Raw genomic sequence first — 15,874 nt, 5'->3', positions numbered from 1 at the left:
TCTCCTCTTAAAAATAAACATTAAAAAAAAAGAGTAGGGAGTTTCTGGATTTTAGGACATTGAAATTGATGGGATTGCCTTTTTCTGGTAAACTGGTGGAGACTCTTATCAGTTTAACTCTGTTTTTTTGTCCTTTCTGGTTTTTGGGTAGCTGTGAGTGTCCAAGGAATATCACACATATACCACCCGGTGGGGGGAAAGAGGGGTGCTGTTAGCCTGCACTTTGCCCACAGCTTACCCCACTCTCCCTCATCAACTCCCTATTCAAAACTGCTAGGAAAAGTTGGGATAAAGATGTAGGAAAGAGTTAGTTTTGTAGATGCAAAAAGTAGTAAAGAAAGAAACTTCTCATTTTTTTTTTTTTTAACGTTTATTTATTTTTGAGACAGAGAGAGACAGAGCATGAATGGGGGAGGGTCAGAGAGAGGGAGACACAGAATCCGAAACAGGCTCCAGGCTCTGAGCTGTCAGCACAGGGGCCCGATGCGGGGCTCGAACTCACGGACTGCGAGATCATGACCTGAGCCGAAGTCGGCGCTCAACCGACTGTGCCACCCAGGCGCCCCTCTCATTTTTTTATTCTGAAAAGATACCAGTAAATCCTCTACAGGCCCTAAATTGGTATTGTAACCAAACTTACCTGAGTTAGGTTCTTGGTGAGTCACAAATAGAAACTAAACCAGGTGAGTTGTCACACAAAAGAAACTTTATTTGCAGCGAATAAGTAGATCAAGGGGGAATAACTTCCAAAGCCTGACTTAGGAGCAAGGAAGAATGGGTTCCTTTTATCTAGGGTTAGGATGAATAGATAGGGGAGTCTTGTTATTGTATAGAGGCAGGTGTAAGGTCTCACGTTTGCCTTAAGAAAACATGTCTATACCATTGTATGGTATATAAATAAGGCTCATGCTCCTCCTTGGATGGAGATTTTAGTATTATAATGAGGTAAAGATAACTGATGATCACCCCATGGGTCACTCCATGGTCCATTTGCACAGGTATAAGTCAGGAGTTAAGCTCAAACTGGCCGGGTGGTCTACGCCACCTCTTGACAAGGCTGTCATTATTGCTTGATGGGTAGTTTCTGTGTGTCCCGTGCCCCCCCCCCTCCCCCGCACAGGACGCTATGCCTGTAGGGTGTTTTGCCTGAGTTGAGAGGTAACTTGGGAAGAAGAGCTTAAGAAAACTGTAGGACAAAGATTGGTGGGTACAAGCAGGTGAGCAACAAAGGTCAGGTCTTGGGATCTAGCTGATGACAGTGTTAGGGTATAGGGTTAGTTGAATTGTTGGGAAAATGAATAAAGTTTTACACCAGGACTAAAACAAGCTCTGGTCTCTAGCTTAGAGACCCCTCTTCCAGGTTCTTCTTGCCCTGTTTGCTGCATGCGTGACCACCCCCCCCCACACACAAACACACAAATATGGAGGCTGACAACTATAAATGACCCTTCCCGCACTCAGATCTTTGGAGAAACAGTCTCCTCTGAGCCTACCAGTGTTAAATAAATCTCTGATCCACCAAGATCTCCGAGTGCTGCTTGGTTTTTCCACCAGCATTCCAGCCTGGTTCTGTAACATATTTGGTTCTCTGACCAGGAAACCCAACCACTCTGGCCCATTGTTGCCACCGGTTTGGGAGAAGGGTGAAGCGGTGACGGAGCCAGGGATTGCAAGGGAGAAGGCACGCCCTGCCTGAATTTCGTCAGTCTCCTGCTCGTTGCTTCAGGCTGGCCCCTGACTCCACCATTCCCACTGGACTCAAGGAGACTTGGCAGGTGAGGACGTGGACCTGACGTCGGAACCAGTAAGGCTAGAGCCCAATCTAGTCATGTTGCATCCACACGACTCCTGAAACAGGATGCTACATTCCTGAAACAGCATGCTACGGGCACCAGTGACAGTCACAGCAAAGTTTATTGCAACGAGAGGTAAGGCAGACCGATCGGGACCAACGCTCTTGACCAGAGTGCGCCTCGAAGAGCCGGGGTACAGAGTTTTTATAGCCAACCACATCATCTTATCATCACCTGGGAACAGAACAAAGAAATAGTTTCCAGATGGGGGTGGAAACAGTTCACACCTTCTGCCCTTAAGCTGCAACCAGTTGACGTCCTTGACCCTGCCTCTGGCTCCACTTTTTCAAAGTTCTCAATTCACCCTTGTCCCAATCCAATCAATCACCGATCCAGTTGATTTTCCTTGAACTTTTGTTCCCTTGATTGATAGGACAAGGCTGTTATCTCTTAACCTACAGTGTCAAAACAAAGCTGTTATTTCTCAAGGCTACAAGTTAGCCCTACACTACAATTTAACCCTTACAGTCAGACCCACTCGCAAGAGTGGAAGGGGGACCTGATCACTCCCAGGAGACCTCAGAGGTCTCACAGGTAGGAATTCTGTGGGAGGGAATGTAATAATCTCTGGTGTGTATGTGAGTGTGACTGTGTGACGGTCTAGCTTGCCTGCCGAGTTCGATTCTGTGGCTCCACAGGCGGGCACCCTTAAGGTCCCCAAAAGCCCACGGAGTCTGAGTGGGCCTGTCTGCGATTCAGTGGGGAATGGCACACACTCTATGGCGGCATAAGAATAGTTTCCTATAGTAAGTCACAGCTGAAACCGCTAGAGCTAAGTGTCACCTAAGTTCCTTCGGACATGGCCAGACAGACGGGCATCTGACTGGTCTCTACATTAGAGGGGTCACTCCTATCCCTCTGTCTGTCTTTGTGACTCTGCCTCACGGAAACATTATGGGGTCAGGACAGAGCAAAGAAGGGGTGGGGAGACTATGGAATTAAGATAACCCCTGGCACGTTAAGGACCCTATGTGAGTTAGAATGGCCCACTTTTGGGGCGCCTGGGTGGCTCAGTTGGTTAAGCAGCCGACTTCGGCTCAGGTCATGATCTCGCAGTCCGTGAGTTCGAGCCCCGCATCGGGCTCTGTGCTGACAGCTCAGAGCCTGGAGCCTGTTTCAGATTCTGTGTCTCCCTCCCTCTGACCCTCCCCCGTTTGTGCTCTGTCTCTTTCTGTCTCAAAAATAAATAAACGTTAAAAAAAAAATGAATGGCCCACTTTTGGTGTAGGAGGGCCCTCTGAGGGAACCTTGGATGTCCCAAAGGTCTGTTGCATCTGGAATGTTGTCTCCAGAGACCCAGGTCACCCTGATCAATTTCCATACATGACTCCTGGCTTGAAATTGCCCAAAATCCTCTGCCTTAGGTGTGATTCATCCGTAGCAAACAGAGCCAGGCAAAGGTTTTAGCTGCTTTATCCGGAGACTCACCCAGGGAGCCAAAGGAGCAACCCACTGCTCCCCTAGTGTTTCCAAGAAACCCGGAGGAGGATCCCTTCTTTCCGCCACCTTATGACTCACCGGGCTCCCTCCCCCCTGCCCCTGAGCTTGAAACTCCTCCCCAGTCTGTCTCTCCTCCACCACCCCCTATGCTGCCCAGCTGCCCATCTCTCCTCCCCTCTCGGACCCAGAGAACTCTCCCCCACAAGGACCAGAGGCCAGATTGTGCCCTTGGCCAGGCGCAGGCACTCTCCAGATGTCAGTCCACATCTGCCAGTACCAAGAGGCTCTCCTCTGGGGATCAGAGCAGGGGCTGAGAATCCCATGAATATGCCCAGTAGCAAAGGGATTCCCCCAGGGATTATTATGAGAGACAATGCAAGGCTTACACCCTGTTTGCTCCAGAGGCACAAGAGAGCCAGACAAAAGGATGAGGAAGGTCTAGCCGCCAAAAGGGGGGAGGCCCAGAACCTCCTTAGCAAGGCGTCATTAGCGTACTGCAAGGAGAAAGGACATTAAAAGAATATCCCAACCAGCGAAAGTCCCAGAAACCCAGCCGATATCAGGAGGAACCCCGAGAAGGGGACCTTATTGGTCTGGCTAAGATAGAATCAGACTGAAGGGCCACTGACTCTCTTACCCTGTTCCTTTGCCTAATAGATGTGAGGGATTCTCTCTCATTTCCCAGGTTAACAGCTATAAGTGGAGCCAACTGTGGTTAGTGTACCTCAGGATGGAGATTTTAAGGAATGTTCCCAAGCAGTTGCTGAAACTCCATTTGTTTCCGGGAAATTCCCCATCTTCTCCGGCATGATGGGGACTCCATATTTCCACTTTGATGGAAAAAACATGGTGTCTGCTCCTCTGTCTGAGTTAAGGCTTTGAATTAGGTTTTCCTTCTCTGCCTTCTACTGGCACTTTGCCTCTTCTGCCTTCCCGTCCCCCTGCTGTTTCTGCACCAACTTGGGTGTGGTCTGCATAACTGGTTCCTATACCCTCCTCAGTGCCTCAGGTGCCTTGGGTTCCTCCTCCCATCCTCAAGGTCAAGGAGTAAAGTGCACCCCCTTGGACATCTAGGTCTTTTCCAAATAGAATAAATTGCTAAAGCTTTTATTATTGAACATAGGTTTGTGTTTTTAACTTCTTATTGCAGAGAAATTAAGGCTTTTTGGACCTATTGGAAAACATGCTTTGTACTTCTTTGGTTCATGAATTTACCACCTAAAAAAATTCTGGTGTAAATACCTCTCAGTTGGTTACTAAGTCCTCAATTGGAGATTAAGGTTTCCTAAGAGTTAAAATTCTGCCAAGTGTACTTAAGACTGATGGAAATAAGAAAAGCAACCCTGTGTGTAGGAAAGTAGGGGGTATGTAAGAAAGATATAAGGAATGGAAATACATTTTTGTTGAGGGTAGAAGAAAGTAATTTTGCCCTAAATGAGATTGGTTATTTGGAGAGAAATGGCTCTGGGATAAAATTTGAAGGCAAAGGAAAGTTGTAGAAGGTTCATGAAGGAAAATCTTTGGAAAGGAATGTTATGCTTGCTCAGGATGAACTAAGGTTGAGATGAATGGAATTTTAAAAGTACACTGGTATAAGGTTGAAATTCTGCTTTTCTCTCTGCTCAAATGACAAAGTTTTCTTGGACTGTTGATCTGCTCTTGATAAGACAATGCAAACAATGGTTTGTCTTCCGGGAAAACCAAAGTTTTAGGTTTCATCTTTATCAGGTCTTTGATTACTTAGTTAAAACTTCTCAATGTGAAAGGAGCTAGGTTTTGGTAACTACTATATAATGCTGTACATTCACCTTTAGGATCTTTTATTGCCACCGTGGTTGAATACAGTTTTAAGATTTGCAATGATCTGTAATCCTATTTAGGATGTACTTATAACTTCCTAAGGTTTTAACAAACTTCCCAGGATTTAAATGGTAAAAGAAGTCTTTTTGACCAATTAGGCCCTTTTATTTGGGATGCTAAGTTACTTGGAAAGGCACTGTCGTACAATGATAAAACTTAGCTTGTTTTGCGCAGGTAAATACTGTAACTGCCAAATATATATGCAGTTCCTAAAGTTTTAATGTTTTGGTATAAGGTAATCACTTAGTATTCTGATTACTTAAAGTGTTACGTGTCACAGAAATAACTGAATTTCTTTGTCAATTGCATCATAATGAACTCTCATCAGATCTTTAACAATGTCTATTTCTGAGATTTTGTCATTTATAATTGTTCTTATTCTCTCACAAAATGTGTTTCTTCTTCAAGGAGATTTATAAAAAGGACTTTGGGGACACATACAGGTATTCAACATCTTTAAGATTAATAGTAAAATGGGTAAGAATTTCCAGAACTAAAAAGCTGCATTCAAATTGAACAAGAATTAGGAACATGGGATTAAATGAACTGAGGAAGATTATAGTTTTGTGATTCTTGTTAAAAATATTGCTGGTTTGGGGCGCCTGGGTGGCTCAGTCGGTTAAGCGTCCGACTTCACTCAGGTCACGATCTCGCGGTCTGTGAGTTCGAGCCCCGCGTTGGGCTCTGGGCTGATGGCTCAGAGCCTGGAGCCTGCTTCCAATTCTGTGTCTCCCCCTCTCTCTGCCCCTCCCCCGTTCATGCTCTGTCTCTCTCTCTGTCTCAAAAATAAATAAACGTTTAAAAAAAAAAAATATTGCTGGTTTGGGGCACCTGGGTGGCTCAGTCAGTTAAGCGTCCGATTTCGGCTCAGGTCATGATCTCATGGTTCACGAGTTCGAGCCCCACGTCGGGCTCTGTGCTGACAGCTCAGAGCCTGGAGCCTGTTTCAGATTCTGTGTCTCCCTCTCTCTCTCTGACCCTCCCCCATTCATGCTCTGTCTCTCTCTGTCTCAAAAGTAAATAACCGTTAAAAAAAAAGAAAAGAAAAAAAAAAGAAAAAATCGCTGGTTCTCTAATGTTTGCTTTTCCAGACTAAGGAAACTTTCTCTTAAGATATCTATGATATACAGAAGTGTCGTAAAGTATTCATTTGTAAACTGAAGCATTTATCTTTTCTCTCTACATAACTCCCCTGAAATTCAAAAACTCTCAATGAGTATTCTTTCTTTCATTGCAATTACAATTGTTTGCATAAGTTCAATAAGAACCTGTTCATCTTGTAACAGGTCACTATTGGAAATACTGGTTATTTTACCAAGGCTTTGACTGGAATGTCATATGTGAGAGTGACATTCATAGACTCAGATATGACCAGACAGCTTTAAGGAACTAAGGTTGACTTTATGAAACATGGAGCCTTAAAGCCCCTTGGAAATGTTGGCCTGGTACCTTGCTTACAGAGTTCCCAGCAGCTTCACCAGATGAGCAAAGAAGGTCACTTCCTGGCAGGTGCAGGAACCTCAGGATATCTTGGGGACCTCATGAAGAGGAATTCGCCCAATTCTACAGGTATTGCAGGCCTGTCTGATGGCAAGTATTTGGCTTGGCTTTTGGCCTGGAGAGGCTACTAAAAGTTCAACCAAGAGATTCTTTATAAAAGGTTCAGCAAAGCAAACTTTAAAAGATCCTCATGATCAATCGCTATTCTTTCTGGGCTTATGTAAATAATTAGGCCGGGTTTGTTAAGACTGGACTTGTTCTACAAATGCATTGGTCTCAATTTGGCTATCTCTGGAAAGGCGGGTTTTTTAGAGAGAAAAAACTATGTTTCAACAATGCACCATTATGGATGTTAAAGTCTAGTTACAATTGTCTTTAAATGTTTGTTGTTTACCTAAACTAGACAACTTCAGGTAAACTTGAGAAAAATTGTCAGAGTGTTTCATGTAAAGACAATCTTCTGTGCTTGTTATTCTGTGGGGATAATAATAAGACCCCGTGGGCATATGATTATTTAAACACCTGGAAAACAGGATGGATCTCTAAATATGCAAACCATATCTTCCCTAAATCTGATCTGACAGTTACCAGAAACCTGCCCCTTTCAAAGACTTGGAGGTGGACTTTACAGACGTACAACCAAATAGAGGATTCAGTTTCAGGTATCACCCCATGGGTCCATCACTCCAGAGCTAAGAAGGCCAACTCAGCAGAACCCTCAACCTGGCAAAGTGATCCGGATCCAGTCAACCCGCTTAAACTGACCCCCAAAAAGACACTGGCCCCTGAGATCTCCAGCCCTGCCCCAGCCACACCCTAGAAGCTGGCTGGCCTGTGCACGGCAGAAGTTTGAGGAATCAACGTGTGCACCGAGCCCAACGGTTTGGATGCAACTCTGCCAGCCCTTGCCCCTTACTGGTGTCATAGCCCTGATCTTGCTTCTTGCTATTGGGCTAATAGAGACTGCACCAACAAGCTGGACATGGGACAGATGGCAGAATCTCTGGTAACCTTACAAACCAAATAAACTCCCTGGCAGCAGTGTCCCTGCAAAATAGGCGAGCCCTTGACCTCCTCACTTCAGAAGAAGGAGGGACTTGTATCTCTCTGGGGGAGGGATGTTGCTATTTTGTAAACCAATCAGGAATAGCCAGGACTAAGGTTAAGGAACTCAAGGAAAGAATTCAACATACACAACAGGAAAGTATCAGTCAATGGAAAGGATGGGATCTCACAGACTGGGCATCCTGGCTCCCTGCTTTCCAAAATTTTACTTGTGACCAGAGGCCCTTGTATACTAAATACCCTGGTACGTTTTATTGAAGACACTGTTGCTTGCCAAACCGGAGCACGTATCTTAGCCTTCCAAGGGTACAACCCTTAGAGCTAAAAAGTGATGCCTAATAAAAGATTTTTAAAAAGGCATTGGGGGGGGGGGGATGTTGGGAAAATGAATAAATTTTTACACCATAAGATGGTCAACGGGACTAAAATAAGCTCTGGTCTCTAGCTTAGAGACTCCTCTTCCGAGTTCTTCTTGCCCTGTTTGCTGCGCGTGTGAGCCCCCCCCACCCCCCGCCACACCGCGTGCACGCGCGCGGGCGCGCACACACACACACACACACACACACACAAATATGGAGGCTGACAACTATAAATGACCCTTCCCGCTTGCATTCAGCACTCAAATCTTTGGAAAAACTGTCTCCTCTGAGCCTGCCGGTGTTAAATAAATCTCTGATCCACCAAGATCTCCGAGTGCCACTTGGTTTTTCCGCCAGCGTTCCAGCCTGGTTCCGTAACAGAATCAAGAATTAACTTGGGGCACCTGGCTGGCTCAGTCAGTAGAGCATGTGACTCTTGATCTTGGGGTCACAAGTTTGAGCCCCATGTTGGGTGTAGAGATTACTTAAAAACAAAATTAAAAAAAAAAGGAACCTGATCAGCTGAGGTGACCATGATCCCCAGACTTGGGGATGGATTGCATTGTGAAAATATAAGATCACGGACAGGAATAGAGTAGCAAGATTCTTATGGCTGTGTGCTTTGTGAACTTTTCACTAAGTACAGGAAAATTCAAGATTGATAGAAGAGTTTGGATATGATTTAAATAGAAGTTGTGTCTATAGTAGTGTTACTTATACTTGTCTGGTCATTGCAAACTTAGTAGCCTAAACAGCACCTATTCCTTATTTTGCTCACAGATATACAATTTGGGCAAGGCTCAGTGGAACAGCTCGTCTGCACCACATGACATCAGCTGGCGCAGCTCCAAATCAAGGCCAGGGTCTGGAATCTGAAGGCTTGATCATTCACACATCTGGCAGTTGATGCTAGCTGTTGGGACTTCAGCTAGAACTGTGAGCTGGAATGCCTATACGTGGCCCCTCCATCTGGTTGCTTGACTTCCTCCCTGCCTGGCAACTATGTTCCAAAAGTGAGCACTCCAAGAGAAAGTCCCAAGAGGACAAGGTATAGCTGGGGCACAGGGGTACAAGAGCACGTAGCTCTGGGTGTCCCCAACAGACCAGGTTGGGCCACTCACCGTTCACCAAATCAAAAGCAGAGAGATGAGTAGTGGTGAGACAAGAAAGGAATTTATTTCAGTGAGACCAACGCTGGGAGGACAGCCGACTAGCATTTCAAAGACTGTCTCCAAAGGGCTGAAAATGCATCCAGGTTTATATAAGGAAATTGTAGGGCAAAGGTCAGTTGGTATGTGCAGGTGGACAGTGAAGGTCAGGTCGATCATTGTCTTGACGTCTATCATGGGCAGGGTGTTGCTGGGTCAGGGCAGTCCTTGTTGCTTGAGGGAGTACCTTCAGTTTCTCTCAGGGGATGCTTTGCCCATAGGGTCTTTTGCCTGAGTTAAGAAATAAGCTAGAGGGGCGCCTAGGTGGCTCAGTCGGTTAAGCGTCTTACCTCACCTCAGGTCATGATCTTACCGTCTGTGAGTTCGAGCCCCGAGTCAGGCTCTGTGCTGGCAGCTCGGAGCCTGGAGACTGCTTCGTATTCTGTGCCTCCCTCTCTCTCTGCCCCTCCCCTGCTCATGCTCTGTCTCAAAAATAAATAAAAACATTAAAATTAAAAAAAAAAAAAGAAGAAATAAGCTAGAAAGAACTTAATTAGAATGTTTGGAGGTAGCTGGAAGTCCTCTTTCAAATGCAGAAGATCCATTGAATTCCATGGCCTAATCTCAGAAGTCAAATAACATCATTTTCACTATATTCTATTTGTTGAAGCAATGGAAAACAAACACATTTAAGGGGAGAGAACGTGACTATACTTAATGGGAGAAGTAACAGTTATATTGTAAGAAGAGCATGTGGAAAGAGAAATATTGTGGCCATTTAAGGAAAATTTTGTCCAAAAAAATCATTCAAAAGGTCTCTTTTTCGATATATATTTTTTTCAGAATTAAACCTGAAGAGGTAAAAAAAACAAACAAAAAACAAGCTAATTGGAGTCTGCTCCAATTACTTACCATGTCCAGGTGTTATGTAGATATGAGCTGGTCAATATTAATACCAAACAACAGTCAAGTACACAGCGATGGCTAAAAGCAGGTGGAAGGACTACAAGCCTACATTTATGTGCTACCTAATTTTTATCCAAAAATTTCTGAAACTACAGTAAAATTTCTGGAACTACAGTAAAGTCAGATAATGGTGATGCAGGCTAGCTGAGTCTGAGGATGCAGAGGGGGTTCTGCAGGACCAGCCAGGAGGATCCTTGGCCTTGCACAGGATGGAAATCAAACATTAGCCAAGAGGAAGTGAGAGTGATGTTTATCAAAGACAAGTACAGAGAGAGAAGATACAGATAGAATGTCTGAGAGACTCAGCAAGGAAAGAAAAGAGTCTTTTCATTGCTTGGGGTCTGTTTTTTTGTGTTTTTGTTTTGTTTTGTTTTTAATTTTTTTAACGTTTATTTATTTTTGAGACAGAGAGACAGAGCATGAGCGGGGGAGGGTCAGAGGGAGGGAGACACAGAATCCGAAACAGGCTCCAGGCTCTGAGCTATCAGCACAGAGCCCGCACTAGAGCCCGACGCGGGGCTCGATCTCATGGACCGCGAGATCATGACCTGAGCCGAAGTCGGCCGCTTAACCGACTGAGCCACCCAGGCGCCCCATGTTTTTAATTTTTTTAACGTTTATTTATTCTTGAGACAGAGCATGAACAGGGGAGGGGCAGAGAGAGAGGGAGACACAGAATTGGAAGCAGGCTCCAGGCTCTGAGCCATCAGCCCAGAGCCCGATGCGGGGCTCGAACTCACAGGCTGCGAGATCGTGACCTGAGTTGAAGTCGGACGCTTAACCGACTGAGCCACCCAGGAGCCCCTGTTTTGTTTTTGTTTTTGTTTTTGTTTTTAATTGGTGATGGTGGTCTGCCATATGTGTCCTCTCAGGCATCCAGGCATTGGTCAAAACAAGTTATGCTCAAGTGTCCTCCATAAGTCACTTACGCCCTGGAGCTAGGGGTGTTGGCATCAAGGTGTGAGGAGTCAGTGGTCTTGGAAAACATTCATGATGACCTTGACCAGTCACTCCTATCTGTTGCCTATTGTGCTGGAAGCCTCCAAAGTAACCATTCATTAACTCCTTCACCTTTACAAAGAGGACATACAGTGGGGTGCCTGGGTGGTTCGGTTGGTTAAGCGTCTTCGGCTCAGGTCATGATCTCAAGGTTGGTGAGTTTGAGCCCCGTATTGGGCTGTGTGCTATCAGCGTGGAGCTTGGAACCTGCATTGGATTCTGTGTCTCCCTCTCTCTCTGCCCCTCCCCCAATCATGCTGTCTCTCTAGGTCTGTCTCTCTCAAAAATAAATAAACATTTTAAAAATTTAAATATATTTAAAAAATTAAAAAACAAAGAGGACATACAATAAGCCATGTGTAAGGCAGGGTGCAGGTCCTAGCAGGAATAGTAACAACAACAGTAAAAAAGCCATCATTTATGGGGTCTTTCAGTTTCCCTGTCTTAATGGGAAATGGAGGAGAAAATAAGAAACCGCTGGCTCTTAGATAATACTGTTACAAGTAACATTCCTTTCCCATAATGAATAATATTACTAAGGCATTCTCCCAACTTAAAACAGCTGTGTTCCCAAAGTTCTTAAATAAGTTCTTTAGCACTCAGGGTCCATTTTCTTACTGAAATAATAAACATAATGATAGGGCTCTCGGGAAGAGTGGGGACAAAAAGGAGTGAGAGGCTCTAGAGATTAAGGACTCCCAGGGAGGTCCTACTTAGTCTTTAGGTGTACTTTCTTTAGTCTCCATGGCATTTAAAAGAGCCAGTAATTCTTCTTATGCCAGTAATTCACTCATTTAACAAAAGTTTATGCCTTTTTGCTGGGAAGGCAGGAATACAGTAGTGTGGAATAGAACAGTTTCTCATAGCTTTCTCCAATCACCTTTCTTAATCATACACCTACTGGAATTTGCTTAGGGATTTTCATTCTTGGAACCATGTGAGATAGATTTGATGGTTAATTTTATGTGTCAACTTGACTAGACCCCTTGACTTGCTCAAGTATTTGGCCAAACACTATTCAGGGACGCCTGGGTGGCTCAGGCAGTTAAGGTCAGACTTCAGCTCAGGTCATGATCTCACAGTTCGTGGGTTCAAGCCCTGCATCAGGCTCTGCTGACAGCTCAGAGCCTGGAGCCTGCTTTGGATTCTGTCTCCTTCTCTCTGCCACTCTCTCAAAAATAAACAAACATTACCAAAAAATTTTTTAAAAAATTTGAATCTGCAGACTGAGTAAAGAAGATTCCTGTCCTTACTGTGGGTGGGTCTCATCGAATTAGTTAAAGTCTGCCTAGAACAAATAAGGTAATAGATAATTTTAAAAAGCCCACTCTGTCTCTCTTTTCTTTTTTCCTTATATTACTATGGTGTAGTGGTAGGCAAAATTTGCATGTGGGTGGTAATAACATGTCTTTCCCTAATTATAAACTATGATAGGATTCATCTATGTATCATATGATTTCACTCATGGAATTTGAGAAACACAACAGAGGAATAGAGGGGAAGGGAAGGAAAAATAATATAAAAACAGAGAGGGAGGCAAACCATAGAGACTCTTAGATACAGAGAACAAACTGAGGGTTGCTGTAGGGGTGGAAGGTGGAGGGATGGGTTAAATGGGTGATGGGTGTTAAGAAGGGCACTTCTGGGGATGAGCCCTGGGTGTCATATGTAGGAGATACATCGCTGGGTTCTATTCCTGAAGCTAAGACTGTACTGTATGTTAACTAACTTGAACTTAAATTAAAAAAAAAAAATAGGATTCATCTATGTTCAAGAGAATTCCCAGATTCCAACTTTCTTGGGCATTTATTAAACAGCGGGAGGGGGTTAGGTAGCAGGAAGAAGAGATGGAATAGGATTTAGGATAATTACAAAGCCCAAGATGTGGGGGTAAGTGAGGAGGAGCCTGGGGTTTTATTTTTTCCTCCCTTCTCCCTTCTTTTCTTTCTTCACTGAGGGTCTTCTCCTCCTCCTTCTGGTCCCTGACACCACATCCTCACCTGCCCCTGTGTGGCCTCTCACTAAAGGTGAAAAGAAGAGAAAAGCTGGAGAAATGGGAGTGTTTGGAGTTGGTAAGCCCAAGCAGCAGCCTGCAGAGAGAAGAGGGGTCCTTATGGCCCCTGGCTACCCATCTGGAACAAGGGGTTCTATTTCCACATGGCTATTTCTATGCCTGTATGAGACATGGCTAATGCATGTTATTATGTACCTATTATTAGGTTTCAACACTATCTTATTCTCTTCTTCCAGATACACAGAAGACTACTTTTCTCAGCTGCCCTTGCAAGTGAGCAGGGTCATGTGACTATTATGACTAACAATACGTGGGCAAAAGTGACAAATCATTTCTGGGCTGTGGCAGTGTAAAGCTGTTTGTGATTCTCAAGTCTCTCTGCTGCCTTGTCATTGCAGTAGTGGAAGGGATCTTGGGTGGAACTGGAAGAGATAAAACATGGGCTCAGAAGTAGCCTATATTTCAAAAAAAATCCTTTTTATGTTTTTTTTATTTTTGAGAGAGAGACAGAGCATGAGCTGGGAAGGGTCAGAAAGGCAGGGGAGACAGAGAATCTGAAGCAAGCTCCAGGCTCTGAGCGGTCATCACAGAGCCTGACATGGGGCTCGAACCCATGGACTGCAAGATCATGACCTGAGCCGAAGTCAGATGCTTAACCAACTGAGCCACCCAGGCACCCCAGAGGTAGCCTATATTTTTGAGCCACCACTGTGGATTGGGATAAGGGGAGGGTAGCCCTGATGAGCCACCCAGACCCACAACAAGTTTTGTAGGAGCGAGAAATAAATCTTGATTATACTAAACAACCAAGATTTTCAGAGCTGCTCAATATCATAGCATAACCCAGACTATCCTGCCAGATATAATTATGAAAACTGGGGCCTGCATATTTAAGAAAACACAAACTTGTGCTCGCTTTGGCAGCACATATACTAAAATTAGAATGATACAGAGAAGATTAGCATGGCCCCTGCACAAGGATGACACACAAATTTATAAAGTGTTCCATATTAAAAAAAAAAAAAAAGCACAGACTTTATTTTATTTCTGGGGAATGGAGGGTATTGATTTATTTCTGGGGAATGGAGTCAGTTAGACCTGGGTTTGAATGCCTGCTCTACCGTTTCCATTTGTGACACTGGGCAGTTAACATGACCTCTCTAAGTTTAGTTTCCTCATCTACCAAATAAGGATAAAAATGCCAATTTGGGGGACATCTGGCTGGTTCAGTCAGTACAGCATGTGACTGTTGATCTCAGGGTCGTAAGTTTGAGCCCCTTGTTGGGTGTAGGGATTACTTTTTTAAAATGTCTATTTTGTAAGGTTAGTTTGTGGACTATAAAATATTCAAGTAATGAAAACCTCTAACGGTAGCTGGCACATTATAAGAAATCAATAAAAGGTAACTTTATAAGATCCATTTCTGTTTATTTACACTTAACAAATATCAAAGGAGAAAAATAATTCTCTTTGTATATTTAAATCAAACACTGCCTAACAAGCCTTGTATTGCAAAAAATGTGAGAACTACTTAATTTGCATTTAGCAAAGGACAGTGTGGCTTTGGAAAATTTCACTTGAAGATTTAGAAGTCCAGAAATTTGCCTTTACATTATTGGGATAAATATGTTTACTCTGTGGTTCTTAGTTTTTAATATGCTAAGTTGCATCAAAGCAGTAATCTGCTTAAAAGATACAGTCTTCCCATGTACTGTAAATTATCTCAATATGTGGACTGGGAAATGGTTTTCTAATGATATAAATCATGAATATGTCTCTCAATTCAGTTTCCTAATTTTGTAATAGTCATTACACCTATAAATTGCTATTAAATTCATCACAAATATCTGGGAGGTGGAAGCTTTAATACTCCCCTCCCCCAGGTAGCCTCAGTAGTCTCACACATACATGCACATGAACAAACCTGACTATTTTTTAATAGCAAATATGCCAAAATTAAAATACACATGAGTATTATCACCTTTAAAGGAATCACTCTGGGAAGCTGGTTAGCTGTTGAAGAATCAGGACTTCTCAACCTCTTTTTGTGACTCCAACATCATCTTGTGACTTCAGAAGTCGACACATTCTTTCCTATATCCCTGATCACAACAAATATATCCTTTAAGAATAAATTTGATTTTTTTTGGAAGGAGTCAAAAGTTACCTCAGACCTATTATGATTAATTAAATGATCAAGATAGTAATATCTTCTTTGCTAAAAGTTGAGATATGACTATACAATCCTATGACTCATAGTCTGACTTAGAATTAATAGCACAGGTTTGGAATAAAAGTATATTATTAACTTATATTAACTTATTCCAGAATTTAAAGGACAAGATTCATTAGGGCATATAATGTGTAAATGTACACAAATACCCACAAAGTAATACAAAAGTCACTAAGTAATTTTTATTTCATACTTTCTTGAACAGCAGAAGCTATATTACCTCTCCTGCTTCTGGCTGCCAGGCCACCAACCTTCAAGAACAAATAAGTGCCTTTACCTCTGAGATGGAGAGGAAAAAGAAGGCAGGATACAGGAAAAGTATTCAAAGAAGTAATGGCTGAAGATTTTCCATATTTGGCAAAAATCTAGAGATTCGAGAAGCTTGGTGTGGCAAAAATCCACACCAAGACACATCATGGTCAAACTCTGGACCCTAA

The 15,874-nt window shown here is 43.5% G+C and overlaps 1 non-coding gene across 1 annotated transcript; it reads left to right on the top strand.

Moving 5' to 3' along the window:
• The first annotated feature begins 14,112 nt into the window (after positions 1–14,112).
• On the top strand, positions 14,113–14,219 carry LOC122239786. The gene has a single exon (XR_006219170.1). It is a non-coding gene; the product is annotated as a U6 spliceosomal RNA (small nuclear RNA).
• Positions 14,220–15,874: the final 1,655 nt, after the last annotated feature.

This window comes from Panthera tigris, chromosome B3 (genome assembly GCF_018350195.1).
Source record: "Panthera tigris isolate Pti1 chromosome B3, P.tigris_Pti1_mat1.1, whole genome shotgun sequence".
NCBI lineage: Eukaryota > Metazoa > Chordata > Mammalia > Carnivora > Felidae > Panthera > Panthera tigris.
Note: the sequence above shows the minus strand (reverse complement) of the source record. Positions and strands in the feature narration are given on the sequence as shown.